Source organism: Triticum dicoccoides, chromosome 4A (assembly GCF_002162155.2).
Source record: "Triticum dicoccoides isolate Atlit2015 ecotype Zavitan chromosome 4A, WEW_v2.0, whole genome shotgun sequence".
NCBI classification, from domain to species: domain Eukaryota; kingdom Viridiplantae; phylum Streptophyta; class Magnoliopsida; order Poales; family Poaceae; genus Triticum; species Triticum dicoccoides.
Window position 1 is genome coordinate 65,502,178 of NC_041386.1, and position 19,608 is coordinate 65,521,785.

At 42.7% G+C, this 19,608-nt stretch overlaps 1 long non-coding RNA gene across 2 annotated transcripts; it reads right to left on the reverse strand.

The window, feature by feature from the left end:
- Positions 1-4,312: 4,312 nt before the first annotated feature.
- On the reverse strand, positions 4,313-7,373 carry LOC119285013. 2 transcript variants are annotated; one of them, XR_005139310.1, is made up of 5 exons: positions 7,227-7,373; positions 6,895-7,139; positions 6,705-6,776; positions 6,044-6,111; positions 4,313-4,642 (listed from the first exon to the last, which is right to left on the reverse strand). It is a non-coding gene; the product is annotated as an uncharacterized LOC119285013 (long non-coding RNA). The 2 variants fall into 2 exon arrangements; XR_005139309.1 differs by lacking the exon at positions 6,705-6,776.
- Positions 7,374-19,608: the final 12,235 nt, after the last annotated feature.

Sequence of the window (19,608 nt, forward strand, 5' to 3'; positions counted from 1 at the left end):
GAGAGAGAGAGAGAGAGAGAGAGAGATCTTGGAGAGGGCGTGAGACTTCTCTGAGTGGGTCGAGGACGAAGTGCGCCATAAGGCAGAATCAGTCGACGGCGGTGCTCGCCTACCCGCCGCCCTTGAGTACTTTTACCACATGTCGATGCCATTTGGCAGAAATGAACACCACTATTCAAGACTTTGGCCTCATCCTGTATCCAGGACACACATGCGTTCGTCGACCGCGTGGCCACGGAAGTCACGGTAGCTGAAGCCACCTCTGCCTGTGAAGTCACTTCAATGAGGAGGAAGAGCTCATAGTTTAGTAGAGAATCCTTGTAAATCCTTCTTGAAATCCATTTTGTAAATCCTAGTTGAAAACCTAGTTGAAATCGATATTGAAATCTAATACTAAAATACTTCCATCGTTGAGGTGGGGAATAAAATTGAACTGAGGTCTGAAACAAATGTGTTCTGAATATTGGATTTTTGGGAAGAACCATTGTAGTCAATGACATGTGAAACACACATGTAAGAAAAATATGCAGGCTGCCTTTTTGATGAATCTATGTTTGCATGTAGTCACCGCAGCATCCATATCCATATGGAGCACGATGGCCAATGGCGATCACAAATATAACAACTATGCTAGAATGGCTTAACCATCTCCAAGAATGTCGGAAATGACTTTTGTACCATGTCATCTAAGGATCAAAACCAAGCTGATAACTTGCTCGACTCGACTCGTTAGAGATCGTTAAGATAACGAGTTAACTTGGATGGACTCACTAACATAATGTCTTATATTTAAAACGGCTCGACTAATGTAACTCGTAGTTAGCTTGTTTAACAATGTATGTGTATTGCGATACAATTAATATTTTTTTAAGAATATTTAACCTCATAATATATACTTGTAGACATGAACTTTTCTTCATGAATCACAGCAATTAACAATTTGCATTAAACGAATAGTTGGTGCATTTCATAAATAACAACAATCAACAACAATATTGATACTTAATTATCTCATGTCTCTTCTCATTAATGAGCTTAACGAGTTACTACTAACTCGTTAGCTCAACTCGTTAAACTCATTCAGTTAATGATCTCAGATTGAACCCGGTTTAACTCTTAGTTATGTAGTTTGAGTCGAGTTGAGTCATGAGCTACTCGTTTTTACAAGTTTTGAGTTTTAATCGAGCCCTAGTTGTATCAACCAGAACTCTCATATGAATTCTACAAATTTTCCAGGTAGGAGATTGGCACCACTACTTTCCCTGCAACAGTAGCCGGGTGAAGGTCGTTGAAGGTGTTCGAACTTGGTTGCATTTTGCTTCTTTCCTTTCCTTGATAAACAAATTCCGCGTCGGCACGGCCCCACGCACCTCTTTTGAGCTGGCGGTAGCAGCGAGTTCTATCTTGCTTATCTTCTTCGTTTCTTCGTCTCGATCGACAGCAAAGCCGTTGCTTATCTTGTTATCCTGCAGGCCATGACTTGGTGTCTTTATGCTACGACGTCTCTGGTGCTGGTAGGTGCATGCATGCAATGTATCAAAGCCTACGTGTCCCCACGCGCGCGTTCTCGAGTCGCTTCAACTGATCCGTTTGTGGTCATCCGTCCGTAATCAAGTGGATGGGATCAGCTGACTGTATTCACTATTCAGTATGTGCCCAAGTCACAAAATGCGCCACGAGACCTATGGAAATCCGTTGTTTGCACGCTGCTACCTCGTTGGCGTGCATAATCCGTTTCGTGGTTCGTTAGTGGGTTGTTATTTTTTTGAAGGTGGTTAATGGGTTCTTATAAGATCACCTAACAACAATACGAGTGCCCCGGTGCACAAAACAACCATATGTTTTTGTTCCGGAAAACCTTCCAATCTACAGTCATTAATTGTCCTTTTTTTCTGAGAGTATGTCAAAGGCATACCATATCTATATAGAAGAAGAGCAAAACATTTACAAGAATATCGGAACGCAGTACGAACAAAGCGTCGATCACACACCAACACCTACACCAGCGATAAAACAAGAATCACACTCTCGCTAATCGATCTAAGCCACCTGCTCCGGCCGCCTTCCATTCTTCCATCTCGTCGACAATTTTGCTGAGGAGTTGAGCTGGGTTTGTTAGAGATATTGCTAGGATTATGCAATTGCTAATCAGATCTTATCTAATACACATGAACACTACTCGATTTGATGCGAAAATTAGTTGACAGTAGTGTGTTTATACCTCCGTTTGAAGAGGCCATCTCAGTTGAGGAAGTGGAGTCCGATGACGAACTGCAGCAACGTAGTAGATCACTCCGGCACCTCACCGGAGTAAGGACAGGCCTTCACGTCAACGTCCAGCGCACTCCTGATTGGATTTGGAGTGAATTTCGGAGGGCACTGTTATCCTAAACGATACGACGATCAAATAGGTGTAGGGGTGCCCTCCTCTTTTTTTTTTGAGAAAATGCCATCATGGCGGTTTATATTTCATGTGAAAATAGGGATACATCATTTAAGAGAACATCAACTAAAAATCCCGGAGGCTCTGACTTCCACACAATAGTTCGAGAGTTCTCCGAGTTCCTGGCTAGCACATCTGCCGCCATATTGGCCTCCCTAGGACAGTAATTAAACTCTATAATATTAAATTTGCGAGCTAGAAAAGAGCATTCTTCGTAAATGGCCGCAGCTGGGCCAAGAGAATTCCCTCCATTTTGCATAGTATCAATCACCTCCATGCAGTCTGCCTCGACGTGAAGATTGTTGCAACCCAAGTCATTGGCAAGTATGAGTCCGTCTCTAAGGCCTCGTGCTTCCGCCGTCGCCGCAGCTTCTACAAAAGGAATATCACTGCATGATGCCGCTAAAAAAGAACCTGTATACTCACGTAGAATAGCTCCAGTACTTCCAGAACTACTGTCATAATTAAAACCAGCGTCAATATTCAACTTCACAATATTCTTTGGTGGTCTCAGCCAACCATGCCTCCTAATTCGTGCATGCTTCACCCTGGCTCTGACGAAGTTCTTTGCAAGCGCAGTGATGGTCTGCGCCGATCTCACTGGGTCCTGCAATATATGCTCATGCGTGAAACGTCGTCGTTCCCACCACACGTACCAAACGGTAGTGGCAATAAGATCAGTTCTTTTCACACCAGATATGGTCGGCTATATAGCCATATAGGGCTCTTGGAAAGAAACAAATCAGCCAAGACTGATCCTCCCTCACGATCAACTGAGCAAACTTCAGAGATGAGAGAGTCCAGTCCCAAAATGCGCCACACGTCTTGCACTCTTGGGCAGAGAAAGAACACATGCCTAACACTTTCGCAATCTGATATACATAAAGGACACCGTGAACTAGTACTCATGTGCCTATTTGCAAGCACGCCATGACAAGGAATAGCCCCTAATAAGGTTCTCTAAACATGGATTTTTATCTTGGCTGGCATACTTAACTTCCAAATGGTCTTCCAAACTGGACTAGTACTTGAGCCTTGGACTGAATTTGTCATTCTCAACTTTCATCCGTGTTGGTGATCCCATTCTTCATGATATGCCGACCTTACAGAAAAAATACCATTTCGACAAAAGTGCCATGATACAAAATCATCCATCATCCCCAGGGCCAATGGGATGTTTAGAATTCTCTATACATCAATGGGCCAAAATAAGTCATTAAGTAATTGCTCATCCCATTGTCTACTCTCTGTATTAATGAGTTCAGACACCCTTGTGATCACAATATTACCCCTAGGCATCATCATTTTCCTTGAGGGACTACTAGGTATATCCAAGGGTCCTCCCAGATGTTTATTTGCACTACTAGATTTCCCATTATAACCGAGGGTCAAATTACCGTCGGATATTTTCCTTCACCGTCATCTTTCTTTATAACCGACGGTACACCATCGGCAATCTCCCGTCGGCTATGCTTGGTCGGCCATTACAATAATAGCCGACGGTACCGTAGGGTAATACATTTTTCCACGGTATTTGGCTGACGGTGAGCCGCCGGTCATATTTTGGTCGCGAGCCAGCTCCCCAAAACTCGACGATGCTCATATCTGACGGTTTCCCGTCGGGAATTTATTTCCTGACAGTTATCAATTCCCCTCGGCTTTTGCAATAGGTGACGGCATATTTGGCCCCTCGGGGTTCATTATAACTAAGAGGAGAACCAAACTGTCAGCTAGTATAATCGCTGATTGTGCATACACCCCTTCATTTATTCCTATAGTTGAGAGGCCGACGAACACCCTATATATATAGTCACCCTTAGAGGATTGTTTTTCATTTCAAATATATCACAGAATTGCACAGCCCACACATGACCAAGTAACATATATTGTATATAGCACAACTTTCAAAATATCAGAAGAGTTGCATCAGAATTACATTGATCATGATGAACAATCTAGAAAGTTTAAAATGCAAAAAAAAAACTAAGATATAATGGTCCAAGCATTATGCATAAGCTAGATTGACCAAAACCCCATGATTTCACTTTGTTGAACGTCTTGAAGAAAGATCACTAGACTCGTCACCCTTCATCACCATATGGATCATAATGCTCGTCGCCAAATAGATCATAACAATCATCGCCATAGACATCATCACCCTTGCCATAGATCACGATTCTTCAGTATTGTCTCCCATTCCTAAGAAATGATTAGACTAGATGTAAGGGAGATGAAAACGACATACTGTAGTTGAAATTTAATTGATGATACAAAAAAAGGAACTTAGATGTTCTAATTGACTGGTTAGATATCTAACAGTATGACTACGTACTCACCTTTTGGTCCTTCACATGCAATTTTTAGGGTTACATGAATCAGCAGGAACGCAACTCCAAATAATAGACTGAGTACTACACGTTGCTATGTGTACAAAAGGAATATACCAATAAACTGCACTAATGTCAATTTCATTATAAGTTTGCAACGGTTCAGAACACATCATGCTTTCCAAATTACTTGTAACATTAATATAATTCGAAGCACACGGCATTTTTTAATTAACTGTAACAATCCTATGTCCAGAACCCGCATGTACTATGGTTACACCAAGATGGCCATGTGATACAGGTCAAAAAAAACCTTATCTGAAAGACACATATGTCGTGTCGATAATCGATTCATTGGCTTGTTGAAGTTGTAAAATGATAACCAAGTACAAATGTACAACAGACATCTGCAACCCCACTGAAGTATATATACTAGCGCTTATATTTTGCAGCCTGATGACACAACAGAAGCAGTAGACTAGCATAACACTATTGGTTAGTTTGGGCATACAATAAATACAAAAAACAGATTAAGAATGTCATGTAAAGAAAGATATAAATATAATTTTTCATTCAAACAAATTAAATAGCAGTAGCACACTAATCTCCACCAACTATAGTTTCGGTTATATTGCGCATAGCAAATTAAGCAACTTCTTATGTTTCGTATGACAGGTCACAATCATTCTTCATGTTAAGCTACCATTATTTCTGTATGCACTTCCAAAAAAATTCAATATTGTCCACTTTTTTAGATAAACAGAGAGGCGGCCCCCTGGTTCCATTACTAAAATGAAACCAAGTTTGCTGGACATTCTCAAAAGCATCAAGGTCTGGAAAGCTGAGGACCAAAAGAGGCAAAGCTAGTACAGGGGAAAACAAAAGCTAGAAAGGAGGACGCCTGATGAGGGTCAAACATGCCAGATCATATTGTCTAATGTTGAAATATTTTTCTCTGTGCAAATGATTTTACTGTAATTGATTATAGCAACATCTTTTCCTATATGAGTTCAACCAAATTGTGCCATCACACCTTAATTAAGATGGATTTAATAGATAGATATCTCAGTAATGAGCCACATCCGGGAAAATAGGGCATAAGCAGGTGCATACATCATATATAGTACAACAGTACCACGTAGGCAATGAGGTAAGCTAAGAAATCAGGCTCAAATAAAAAGAGCATGTCTCAAAGCAAGTTATCCGCAGCATGCTCATGTTGTCCAGAACTAAATTGGCGCATAACTAAATGGGTAAGACATGATGGACTAACCTTTTCAGTTAGTCTTGACGAGCATCATCTCACCCCCTTTCAAAGCCGCCTTCAGAATCTGATGTGGCCTGTATTTATCAAACTGTAAGAACCCCTGCTCTACATCTTTGAGAAAGAACACACAGGACATGATGTTAACATGTCAGTGACTGCTTCAGCCTTAGGCATACAAGTTAAATGTTACAGAACTACAAAATACTGATAAGAAAAGCAAAAGCGAGATTACAAAACTTACAATTACATCTACGAACCAAAACTGAAGGAAAAAGAACTAGGAATGTACGTACTATGACATGAATGGAGGACCTCTTCAATGTTAGTTGGTTTGCAGGACTGCTAGTTAAGCTATACAGTAGTATCAAGTATACATGCCAGTCCTGATTACACACGCTGATATAGGGTCTCTTCTCTTATGTACTATTCCCAACTGCTGCAACTAGCTAGCCTTGACCAAACATGCATGAATCAACACAAGCTAGCCAGCTCAACTCACCGGCGCAAATGGCCACTTGCTAGTTAATCAAACTATTTTTCAACACATAGGCTTGACTTTATTTTCCAAACTAATAGGCTCAGCTTTGTTTTTCAACAACCATACAAAAGAAAAAAACTAAACAGACATGCAAACAATCATGGCCTCGTTATAGAACTTGAACCTCACCACCACACTAGCCCTTCATGCCACCATCTCCTCCATCTCCCCGCTATTCAACTTGAACAACAGGAGCAAATCCTGCACCCCAACCACCAGAACACAATCCCACCATCCATTACAAAAGCACACGTACACACGCCACATATATGACCTGCTCGACGAATTACGCAAAGCCCAAAGGAAGAGGCGACCGGACCTGGTACAGGCGGGCGGAGGCGGGTGTGGGCGTGGTCCACTCGGCGACATCAGGGGGGCACACGGATGAAGAGGAGCTTCAGGAAGGGGCCGATACATGGCGTAGGAGGTGAAGGGAGAGAGAGCCCATGAAGAAGACCGCCGCGGTCCCGAGGAGCGGCGTCCAGCACCTATTGAATGGGGGCGACGAGCCGACGAGGTCAAGCCGGCCAGAGCTCGCAGCGTCGTGGCCGAGGGCTGCCAGATCTGCGGGCCAACAAGACGGAGACGGGAGTCAAAAGGACATTTTCGTGTCAGGAGGAAAAGCTAAGGGGCTGGGTGACGTTGCTGGACCAGGGAGAGAGATGAGGGTGGAACTGCGCGCCGGATCGACGGGCGATGGCGGGATTGGCGCGTGGTGGCGGACTGGCGGGGATGGGGGAAAGAGAAGGAGCGGCGTGGGAGGTTTCATCAGAGGGAAAAGGGGGTGAGACATGGAAGGACATGGCCACGTACATAAAATTTCTTATATAGCGGGAAATATCGGACGGTCTTTGTACGATTGGCTGATGCTATGGTCACATGTGTTGGACCCAAATCAGCTCGAAAAAATGACCCAAATCAGGGAATCAATCTATATTTGACATGAATCGTTGTACCTAGATCTTATTGCTTCTGTAAAGAAATATAAAACCATTTAGATCACTACTTTATATGTTATAGTAGCTCTATTTAATAATACTCCCTCCATCTCAAAATAAGTGTCTCAACTTTATGCTAATTTTAAGACACTTATTTTGGGACGGAGGGAGTATATTGGTATGCATATATAAAGTTATAGTTGAATGTGTGTGCTATACCGAGAAAGATTTTCTCCTCGCTTTATATATAAAGAAAACTATAAATTACAACCGGCCATACAACAAGAAACGGAAAATGAATCAACGAGATACACAACTCCACGGAACAACGACGACCTCAGATCATGTCATCAACGACTCCGACAAGGGAGCTATTCACCGCCGGACGAAAGCCACACTCTCCCTCCCAAGATCAAACTTGTTGTCCCGTCGCTGCTTCCGAAGAGGGCACCCCTGCCCTCTCGTCCTGGATCGAAGGACGCCGTCCTGTCGGCAGGCAGAGCAACTCACCCCCGAGCATGAATGGACAGGGCAACCAGTTGCCGAGGATAGGACAACAGTCGTGGCGAGCTCACCCCTAAAGGAAACTCATACATCGCCACCGTCTCTGGCCAAGACCCAAACACCCACCGCAGCTGTCGAGCATGGACACTATTGAAGACCAGCAGACCACCACTGCACCGAGCCTTGACCACCAAGAGCTTCCAAGCTGGCACCTTCAAGAAGAAAGCAACGCCGATGTGCCGCCGTAGCCCAATCCGGAGATTTTGGGCTTTCGCCTGCGGCCAAGAGGCGGAGGGCCGGGTGTAGGTCTCGATGTTGCCCACAAGAAGGAAAACAGCGCCATGGGCGTCACCAACATCGTGGCCGACCTCATTGGTCAAGGGTTTCCCCCGACGTAGAGCCTGCACCCAACGCCCTGTTGGGGAACGTAGTAATTTCAAAAAATTTCCTACGCATACGCAAGATCATGGTGATGCATAGCAACGAGAGGGGAGAGTGTGATCTACGTACCCTTGTAGATCGACAACGGAAGCGTTAGCACAACGTGGTTGATGTAGTCGTACGTCTTCACGGCCCGACCGATCAAGCACCGAAACTACGGCACCTCCGAGTTCTAGCACACGTTCAGCTCGATGATGATCCCCGGACTCCGATCCAGCAAAGTGTCGGGGAAGAGTTCCGTCAGCACGACGGCGTGGTGACGATCTTGATGTACTACCGTCGCAGGGCTTCGCCTAAGCACTGCTACAATATTATCGAGGACTATGGTGGAAGGGGGCACCACACACGGCTAAGAATATGATCACGTGGATCAACTTATGTGTTTATGGGGTGCCCCTTGCCCCCGTATATAAAAGAGTGGAGGAGAGGAGGCCGGCCCTAGGAGGGGCGCACCAGGGAGTAGGATTCCTACTCCTAGTTGGAGTAGGTTTCCTCCTTTCCTAGTCCAACTAGGAGAAGGGGGGAAAGGGGGGAAGAGGAGAAGGAAGGGAGAGAGGGGCCGCGCCCCAAACCCCTTGTCCAATTCGGACTGGGCTTGGGAGGGGCGCGCGCCACCTCCTGGTCCTTCCCACTAAGGCCCATTAAGGCCCATTGCTTCTTCCTCGTATTCCCGTAACTCCCGGGTACCTTCGAAAATACCCGAATCACTCGGAACCTTTCCGATGTCCGAATATAGTCGTCCAATATATCGATCTTTACGTCTCGAGCATTTCGAGACTCCTCGTCATGTCCCTGATCTCATCCGGGACTCCGAACTCCTTCGGTACATCAAAACTCATAAACTCATAATATAACTGTCATCGAAACCTTAAGCGTGCGGACCCTACGGGTTCGAGAACAATGTAGGCATGACCGAGACACGTCTCCGGTCAATAACCAATAGCGGAACCTGGATGCTCATATTGGCTCCCACATATTCTATGAAGATCTTTATCGGTCAGACCGCATAACAACATACGGTGTTCCCTTTGTCATCGGTATGTTACTTGCCCGAGATTCGATTGTCGGTATCTTAATACCTAGTTCAATCTCGTTACCGGCAAGTCTCTTTACTCGTTTCGTAATACATCATCTCACAACTAACTCATTAGTTGCAATGCTTGCAAGGCTTATGTGATGTGCATTACCGAGAGGGCCCAGAGATACCTCTCCGACAATCGGAGTGACAAATCCTAATCTCGAAATACGCCAACCCAACATTTACCTTTGGAGACACCTATAGAGCTCCTTTATAATCACCCAGTTACGTTGTGACGTTTGGTAGCACACAAAGTGTTCCTCCGGTAAACGGGAGTTGCATAATCTCATAGTCATAGGAACATGTATAAGTCATGAAGAAAGCAATAGCAACATACTAAACGATCGGGTGCTAAGCTAACGGAATGGGTCAAGTCAATCACATCATTCTCCTAATGATGTGATCCCGTTAATCAAATGACAACTCATGTCTATGGTTAGGAAACATAACCATCTTTCATTAACGAGCTAGTCAAGTAGAGGCATACTAGTGACACTTTGTTTGTCTATGTATTCACACAAGTATTATGTTTCCGGTTAATACAATTCTAGCATGAATAATAAACATTTATCATGATATAAGGAAATAAATAATAACTTTATTATTGCCTCTAGGGCATATTTCCTTCAGTCTCCCACTTGCACTAGAGTCAATAATCTAGTTCACATCGCCATGTGATTTAACAGCAATAGTTCACATCACCATGTGATTAACACCCATAGTTCACATCGATATGTGATGAACACCCAAAGGGTTTACTAGAGTCAATAATCTAGTTCACATCGCTATGTGATTAACACCCAAAGAGTACTAAGGTGTGATCATGTTTTGCTTGTGAGATAATTTTAGTCAACGGGTCTGTCACATTCAGATCCGTAAGTATTTTGCGAATTTCTATGTCAACAATGCTCTGCATGGAGCTACTCTAGCTTATTGCTCCCACTTTCAATATGTATCTAGATCGAGACTTAGAGTCATCCAGATCTGTGTCAAAACTTGCATCGACGTAACTTTTTACGATGAACCTTTTTGTCACCTCCATAATTGAGAAATATTTCCTTATTCCACTAAGGATAATTTTGACCGCTGTCCAGTGATCTACTCTTAGATCACTATTGTACTCCCTTGCTTAACACAGTGTAGGGTATACAATAGATCGGGTACACAGCATGGCATACTTTATAGAACCTATGGCTGAGGCATAGGGAATGACTTTCATTCTATTTCTATCTTCTGCCGTGGTCGGGCTTTGAGTCTTACTCAATTTCACACCTTGCAACACAGGCAAGAACTCTTTCTTTGACTATTCCATTTTGAACTACTTCAAAATCTTGTCAAGGTATGTACTCATTGAAAAAACTTATCAAGCGTCTTGATCTATCTCTATAGATCTTGATGCTCAATATGTAAGCAGCTTTACCGAGGTCTTTCTTTGAAAAACTCCTTTCAAATATTCCTTTATGCTTTCCAGAAAATTATACATTATTTCCGATCAACAATATGTTGTTCACATATACTTATCAGAAATGTTGTAGTGCTCCCACTTACTTTCTTGTAAATACAGGCTTCACCGTAAGTCTGTATAAAACTATATGCTTTGATCAACTTATCAAAGCGTATATTCCAACTCCGAGATGCTTGCACCAGTCCATAGATGGATCGTTGGAGCTTGTATATTTTGTTAACACCTTTAGGATTGACAAAACCTTCTGGTTGCATCATATTCAACTCTTCTTTAAGAAATCCATTAAGGAATGCAGTTTTGTTTATCCATTTGCCAGATTTCATAAAATGCGGCAATTGCTAACATGATTCGGACAGACTTAAGCATATATACGAGTGAGAAAATCCCATCGTAGTCAACACCTTGAACTTGTCGAAAACCTTTTGCGACAATTCTAGCTTTGTAGATAGTAACACTACTATCAGCGTCCGTCTTCCTCTTGAAGATCCATTTATTTTCTATGGCTTGCCGATCATCGGGCAAATCCATCAAAGTCCATACTTTGTTCTCATACATGGATCATATCTCAGATTTTATGGCCTCAAACCATTTCGCGGAATCTGGGCTCATCATCGCTTCCTCATAGTTCGCAAGTTCGTCATGGTCTAGTAACATGACTTCCAGAACAGGATTACCGTACCACTCTGGTGCAGATCTCACTCTGGTTTACCTACGAGATTCGGTAGTAACTTGATCTGAAGTTACATGATCATCATCATTAGCTTCCTCACTAATTGGTGTAGTAGTCACAGGAACAGATTTCTGTGATGAACTACTTTCCAATAAGGGAGCAGGTACAGTTACCTCATCAAGTTCTACTTTCCTCCCACTCACTTCTTTCGAGAGAAACTCCTTCTCTAGAAAAACTCTGAATTTAGCAACAAAAGTCTTGCCTTCGGATTTGTGATAGAAGGTGTACCCAACAATATCCTTTGGGTATCCTATGAAGACATATTTCTCCGATTTGGGTTTGAGCTTATCAGGATGAAACTTTTTCATATAAGCATCACAATCCCAAACTTTAAGAAACGACAACTTTGGTTTCTTGCCAAACCACAGTTCAGATTGTGTCGTCTCAACGGACTTAGATGGTGCCCTTTTAAACGTGAATGCAACTGTCTTTAATGCATAACCCCAAAACGATAGTGGTAGATCGATAAGAGACATCATAGATCGCACCATATCTAATAAAGTACGGTTATGATGTTCGGACACACCATTATGCTGTGGTTTTCCAGGTGGCGTGAGTAGTGAAACTATTTCACATTGTTTTAACTGAAGGCCAAACTTGTAACTCAAATATTTTACCTCTGCGATCATATTGTAGAAACTTTTATTTTCTTGTTACGATGATTCTCCACTTCACTCTGAAATTCTTTGAACTTTTCAAATATTTCAGACTTGTGTTTCATTAAGTAGATATACCCATATCTTCTCAAATCATCTGTGAAGGTCAGAAAATAATGATACCCGCCGCGAGCCTTAACACTCATCGGATCTCATACATCAGTATGTATTATTTCCAATAAGTCAGTTGCTCGCTCCATAGTTCCGGAGAACGGCGTTTTAGTCATCTTGCCCATGAGACATGGTTCGCAAGCATCAACTGATTCATAATCAAGTGATTCCAAAAACCCATCAGCTTGGAGTTTCTTCATGCGCTTTACACCAATATGACCTAAACGTCAGTGCCACAAATAAGTTGCACTATCATTATTAACTTTGCATCTTTTGGTTTCAATATTATGATTATGTGTATCACTACGATCGAGATCCAACGAACTATTTTCATTGGGTGTGTAACCATATAAGGTTTTATTCATGTAAACAGAACAACAATTTATTCTCTTACTTAAATGAATAACCGTATTACAATAAACATGATCAAATCATATTCATGCTCAACGCAAACACCAAATAACACTTATTCAGGTTCAACACTAATCCCAAAAGTATAGGGAGTGTGCGATGATGATCATATCAATCTTGGAACTACTTCCAACACACATCGTCACCTCACCCTTAACTAGTCTTTGTTCATTCTGCAACTCCGATTCAAGTTACTAATCATAGTAACTGAACTAGTATCAAATACTGAGGGGTTGCTATAAACACTAGTAAAGTACACATCAATAACATGTATATCAAATATACTTATGTTCACTTTGCCATCCTTCTTATTCGCCAAATACTTGGGGCAGTTCCACTTTCAGTGATCAGTCCCTTTGCAGTAGAAGCACTTAGTCTCAGGCTTAGGACTAGACTTGGGCTTCTTCACTTGAGCAGCAACTTGCTTGCTGTTTTTCTTGAAGTTCCCCTTTTTCCCTTTGCCCTTTTCTTGAAACTAGTGATCTTGTCAACCATCAACACTTGATGCTATTTCTTGATTTCTACCTTCATCGATTTCATCATCATGAAAAGCTCGGGATTCATTTTCGTCATCCCTTGCATACTATAGTTCAACACGAAGTTCTACTAACTTGGTGATAGTGACTAGAGAATTCTGTCAATCACTATCTTATCTGGAAGATTAACTCCCACTTGATTCAAGCGATTGTAGTACCCAGACAATCTGAGCACATGCTCACTAGTTGCGCGATTCTCCTCCATCTTTTAGCTATAGAACTTGTTGGAGACTTCATATCTCTCAACTCGGGTATTTGCTTGAAATATTAACTTCAACTCCTGGAACATCTCATATGGTCCATGATGTTCAAAACGTCTTTGAAGTCCCGATTCTAGGCCGTTAAGCATGGTGCACTAAACTATCAAGTAGTCATCATATTTAGCTAGCCAAACGTTCATAACGTCTGCATCTGCTCCTGCAATAGGTTTGTCACCTAGCGGTGCATCAAGGACATAATTCTTCTGTGCAGCAATGAGGATAAACCTCAGATCACGGATCCAATCCGCATCATTGCTACTAACATTTTTCAACACAATTTTCTCTAGGAACATATCAAAATATACACAGGGAAGCAACAACGCGAGCTATTGATCTACAACATGATTTGCAAAATACTACCAGGACTAAGTTCATGATAAATTTAAGTTCAATTTAATCATATTACTTAAGAACTCCCACTTAGATAGACATCCCTCTAATCCTCTAAGTGATCACGTGATCCAAATCAACTAAACCATGTCCGATCATCACGTGAGATGGAGTAGTTTCATTGGTGAACATCACTATGTTGATCATATCTACTATATGATTCACGCCCGACCTTTCAGTCTCCGTGTTCCGAGGCCATATCTGTATATGCTTGGCTCGTCAAGTATAACCTGAGTATTCCGCGTGTGCAACTGTTTTGCACCCGTTGTATTTGAACGTAGAGCCTATCACACCCGATCATCACGTGGTGTCTCAGCACGAAGAACTTTCGCAACGGTGCATACTCAGGGAGAACACTTCTTAATAATTAGTGAGAGATCATCTTAAAATGTACCGTCAAACTAAGCAAAATAAGATGTATAAAAAGATAAACATCATATGCAATCAAAATATGTGACATGATATGGCGATCATCATCTTGCGCCTTTGATCTCTATCTCCAAAGTACTGTCATGATCTCTATCGTCACTGGCATGACACCATGATCTCTATCATCTTGATCTATATCAATGTGTCGTCACATGGTTGTCTCACCAACAATTGCTGTTGCAACTATTGCTATCGCATAGCGATAAAGTAAAGTAATTATTTGGCACTTGCATCTTATGCAATAGAGAGATAACCATAAGGCTTTTGCCAGTTGCCGATAACTTCAACAAAACATCATCATCTCATACAACAACTTATATCTCATCACATCTTGACCATATCACATCACAACATGCCCTGCAAAAACAAGTTAGATGTCCCCTACTTTGTTGTTGCAAGTTTTACGTGGCTTCTATGGGCTTAAACAAGAACCAATCTTACATACGCATCAAAACCACAACGATAGTTTGTCAAGTTGGTGCTGTTTTAACCTTCGCAAGGACCGGGCGTAGCCATACTCGGTTCAACTAAAGTTGGAGAAACTGACACCCGCCAGCCACCTGTGTGCAAAGCACGTCGGTAGAACCAGTCTCACGTAAGCGTACGCGTAATGTCGGTCCGGGCCGCTTCATCCAACAATACTGCCGAACCAAAGTATGACATGCTGGTAAGCAGTATGACTTATATCGCCCACAACTCACTTGTGTTCTACTCGTGCATATAACATCAACACATAAAACCTAGGCTCAGATGCCACTGTTGGGGAACGTAGTAATTTCAAAAAATTTCCTACGCACACGCAAGATCATGGTGATGCATAGCAACGAGAGGGGAGAGTGTGATCTACGTACCCTTGTAGATCGACAACGGAAGTGTTAGCACAACGTGGTTGATGTAGTCGTACGTCTTCACGGCCCGATCGATCAAGCACCGAAACTACGGCACCTCCGAGTTCTAGCACACGTTCAGCTCGATGACGATCCCCGGACTCCGATCCAGCAAAGTGTCGGGGAAGAGTTCCGTCAGCATGGCGGCATGGTGACGATCTTGATGTACTACCGTCGCAGGGCTTCGCCTAAGCACTGCTACAATATTATCGAGGACTATGGTGGAAGGGGGCACCGCACACGGCTAAGAATATGATCACGTGGATCAACTTGTGTGTCTATGAGGTGCCCCTTGCCCCCGTATATAAAGGAGTGGAGGAGAGGAGGCCGGCCCTAGGAGGGGCGCGCCAGGGAGTAGGATTCCTACTCCTAGTTGGAGTAGGTTTCCTCCTTTCCTAGTCCAACTAGGAGAAGGGGGAAAGGGGGGAAGAGGGGAAGGAAGGGAGAGAGGGGCCGCGCCCCAAACCCCTTGTCCAATTCGGACTGGGCTTGGGAGGGGCGCGCGCCACCTCCTGGTCCTTCCCACTAAGGCCCATTAAGGCCCATTGCTTCTTCCTCGTATTCCCGTAACTCCCCAGTACCTTCGAAAATACCCGAATCACTCGGAACCTTTCCGATGTCCGAATATAGTCGTCCAATATATCGATCTTTACGTCTCGATCATTTCGAGACTCCTCGTCATGTCCCTGATCTCATCCGGGACTCTGAACTCCTTCGGTACATCAAAACTCATAAACTCATAATATAACTGTCATCGAAACCTTAAGCGTGCGGACCCTACGGGTTCGAGAACAATGTAGACATGACCGAGACACGTCTCCGGTCAATAACCAATAGCAGAACCTGGATGCTCATATTGGCTCCCACATATTCTACGAAGATCTTTATCGGTCAGACCGCATAACAACATACGGTGTTCCCTTTGTCATCGGTATGTTACTTGCCCGAGATTCAATCGTCGGTATCTTAATACCTAGTTCAATGTCGTTACCGGCAAGTCTCTTTACTCGTTCCGTAATACATCATCTCACAACTAACTCATTAGTTGCAATGCTTGCAAGGCTTATGTGATGTGCATTACCGAGAGGGCCCAGAGATACCTCTCCGACAATCGGAGTGACAAATCCTAATCTCGAAATACGCCAACCCAACATTTACCTTTGGAGACACCTGTAGAGCTCCTTTATAATCACCCAGTTACCTTGTGACGTTTGGTAGCACACAAAGTGTTCCTCCGGTAAACGGGAGTTGCATAATCTCATAGTCATAGGAACATGTATAAGTCATGAAGAAAGCAATATCAACATACTAAACGATCGGGTGCTAAGATAACGGAATGGGTCAAGTCAATCACATCATTCTCCTAATGATGTGATCCCGTTAATCAAATGACAACTCATGTCTATGGTTAGGAAACATAACCATCTTTGATTAACGAGCTAGTCAAGTAGAGGCATACTAGTGACACTTTGTTTGTCTATGTATTCACACAAGTATTATGTTTCCGGTTAATACAATTCTAGCATGAATAATAAACATTTATCATGATATAAGGAAATAAATAATAAATTTATTATTGCCTCTAGGGCATATTTCCTTCACGCCCCTCCGACCTGCAGAATCTACAACCGGAGTAATAAATTACCGATATAGAGATAAAACTTCTCAATGGAACTTGCAAGTCAACAATTAAAAGTGTGAAATTTATACATACTTCTGTATATAAAATCAGCTTATGCGCGGATACATAGCCTGTGAGTAGACACTCTAGAATACTAGCTATTGCTTAATACTTACAGAGAAATGTATCATCTTGAATTATCTGGAATATAATTACTATTGGTCATTCCACATGTTTATTGACGTCATCCATTGAAGCATATCACCGAGAGTGAAAGTTAACCGTCTGTTATTGCTATCTCCCGTTGGGTATTTTCCAAATAACCGAGAGTCACATATGTACCATCGGCCATTTGCACTAATAGGTGAGAGTTTTATTTTTCACCTTCGGCTATTAAATTTCACCGTCCGGCATTACATGTAATCCCCGAGGGTGTAGCAAAAACCGTTGGACATTGTAATGAACCATCGGGCATTTAATTGGATATCCGAGAGTTGGATTTTTACCGTCGGGCAATCTAGTATACCGTCGGCTATTGGTAGTAATACTTGTGAGTTGGCAATAACGGTCGGCCATTGGAACTACCGTCGGCTATTACTCTAATAACCGATGGCCCGTTGGCTATTATATTTCACCGTCAGAAATATGGGGATTTCTAGTAGTGTTGGGACCCATCACCCACCCTCCATATATGACCTCTCTTGAAAGATTGAATGCCACTCCACAAGCTTTGCCAAGTATATGAGCTCCCTTTCTTAAGGCTGCAATTAAGAAGGTCTCCATCGGGAAAATATTTGGCCTGTAGCACTCTAGCACATAAGGACTCTGGTTCACATAACAACCTCCAGCATTGCTTTGCCAGTAGTGCCAAATTGAAACAATGTAAGTCTCTGAATCCCATGCCTCCCTTCTCTTTGGGGACACACATTTTCCACCACGCTAACCAATGCATATGTTGTTTAAGATCATCATCTCCCCACCAATATTTTGACATGGCTGTAGTCACACTATTGCATATTTTCTTAGGCAACTTAAAGACCGACATAGCATAAGACGGGATAGCTTGTATTACCGCCTTTAACAAAACCTCCTTGCCACCTATTGATAACATTTTTCCTTCCAACCTCTAATTCTGCTCAGTACTCGGTCAATGAGATGCTGGAAACAATCTGACCTTTCAACTCCAACAATAGGTGGTAAGCCCAAGTATTTATCTGTGATAGCCTCTGCCATAATATTTAAAGTTGTGCACACTTACACTCTAGTATCAACAGAGGTACAAGGACTGAAAAAATACTCGACTTGGCCTCACTCACCAACTGCCCCGAAGCCGCAAAATAATCATCTAGTGCTCTCCGAATGCTTGCGGCATTTGCAGCGTCAACTCTCATCAGAATAAGGCAATCATCTGCAAAGAGAAGGTGTGAAACTGATGGGGCGTCTCGGCACTCCTTAACTCCAATTAAATTACCCGCCTCCTCTTTATGTTGTATCAGACTAGACAAGCCCTCAGCACAAAGCAAGAACAAGTACGGTGAAAGCGGGTCTCCCTGCCTGAGCCCCTGGAAGGAACAAAATAGCTAGATAAATTATTATTCACCTGGACTTGGTATCTTACCGACCTGACACATTCCATTATCATGGTCACCCAACTGATACTAAAGCCCAGTCGCAACATGATCTTTTCCAGAAAACTCCACTCAACTCTGTCGTATGCCTTATGCATATCGAGTTTTACAGCACATGTACCATACTGTCCATTGGTCTTCCTTTTGATAGCATGATAAGATTCAAATGCCGCAAGGAAATTATCCGTAATAAGCTGTCCCAGCACAAAAGCACTTTGATTTGGTGAGATAATATTCGAAAGGAGATGTTTAAGACGACCAACTAAGAGTTTTGAGATCACATTATATACCACATTACATAAGCTAATAGGCCAAAACTATGTGATCACATCTGAATTTTCTACCTTCGGAATAAGAACAATAGTGGTACTGTTCCATCCCTCTGGAATTTTCTTTGAGTTCACAACCAGTAGCACTTCATCTATCAAATCCTCTCCTATGATATGCCAAAACCTTTTATAAAACACAACATGCAAACCATCCGGGCCGGGTGCTTTCAAATCACCAATATTAAACATAGCTTTTTTCACCTCCTCGCGAGTGTAAGGTTTATTCAGTTCGGCGTTCATGGCATCAGTAACTCTTGGCTTAACCTTCTCTATGACATCAAAGTCCGGTTCCAGCACACCAGATGTGAATAGATCCGAGAAGTAATCCTTAGCATGAGATTTGATTAGTTCTTGATCCTCAATCCACTCACCATTATCTTTCTGTAACCTCTTAATGAAATTTCTTTTCCGTCGGCCATTAGCAGCTCTATGAAAAAAATCGGTATTTTGGTCTCCACGTGTGAGCCAATCTGCCCGGCCTCGTTGAAGCCAATATACTTCTTCTTGTTCAAGGAGTCTCTCAATCTGCAAGTGCAGCTCGTGTTGTCTTACTGTTGCGTCATCATTCGGCGGTCCTGATAGTACGTCATTCGACTTCTTTTGGAGCTCTTGCTGAGGG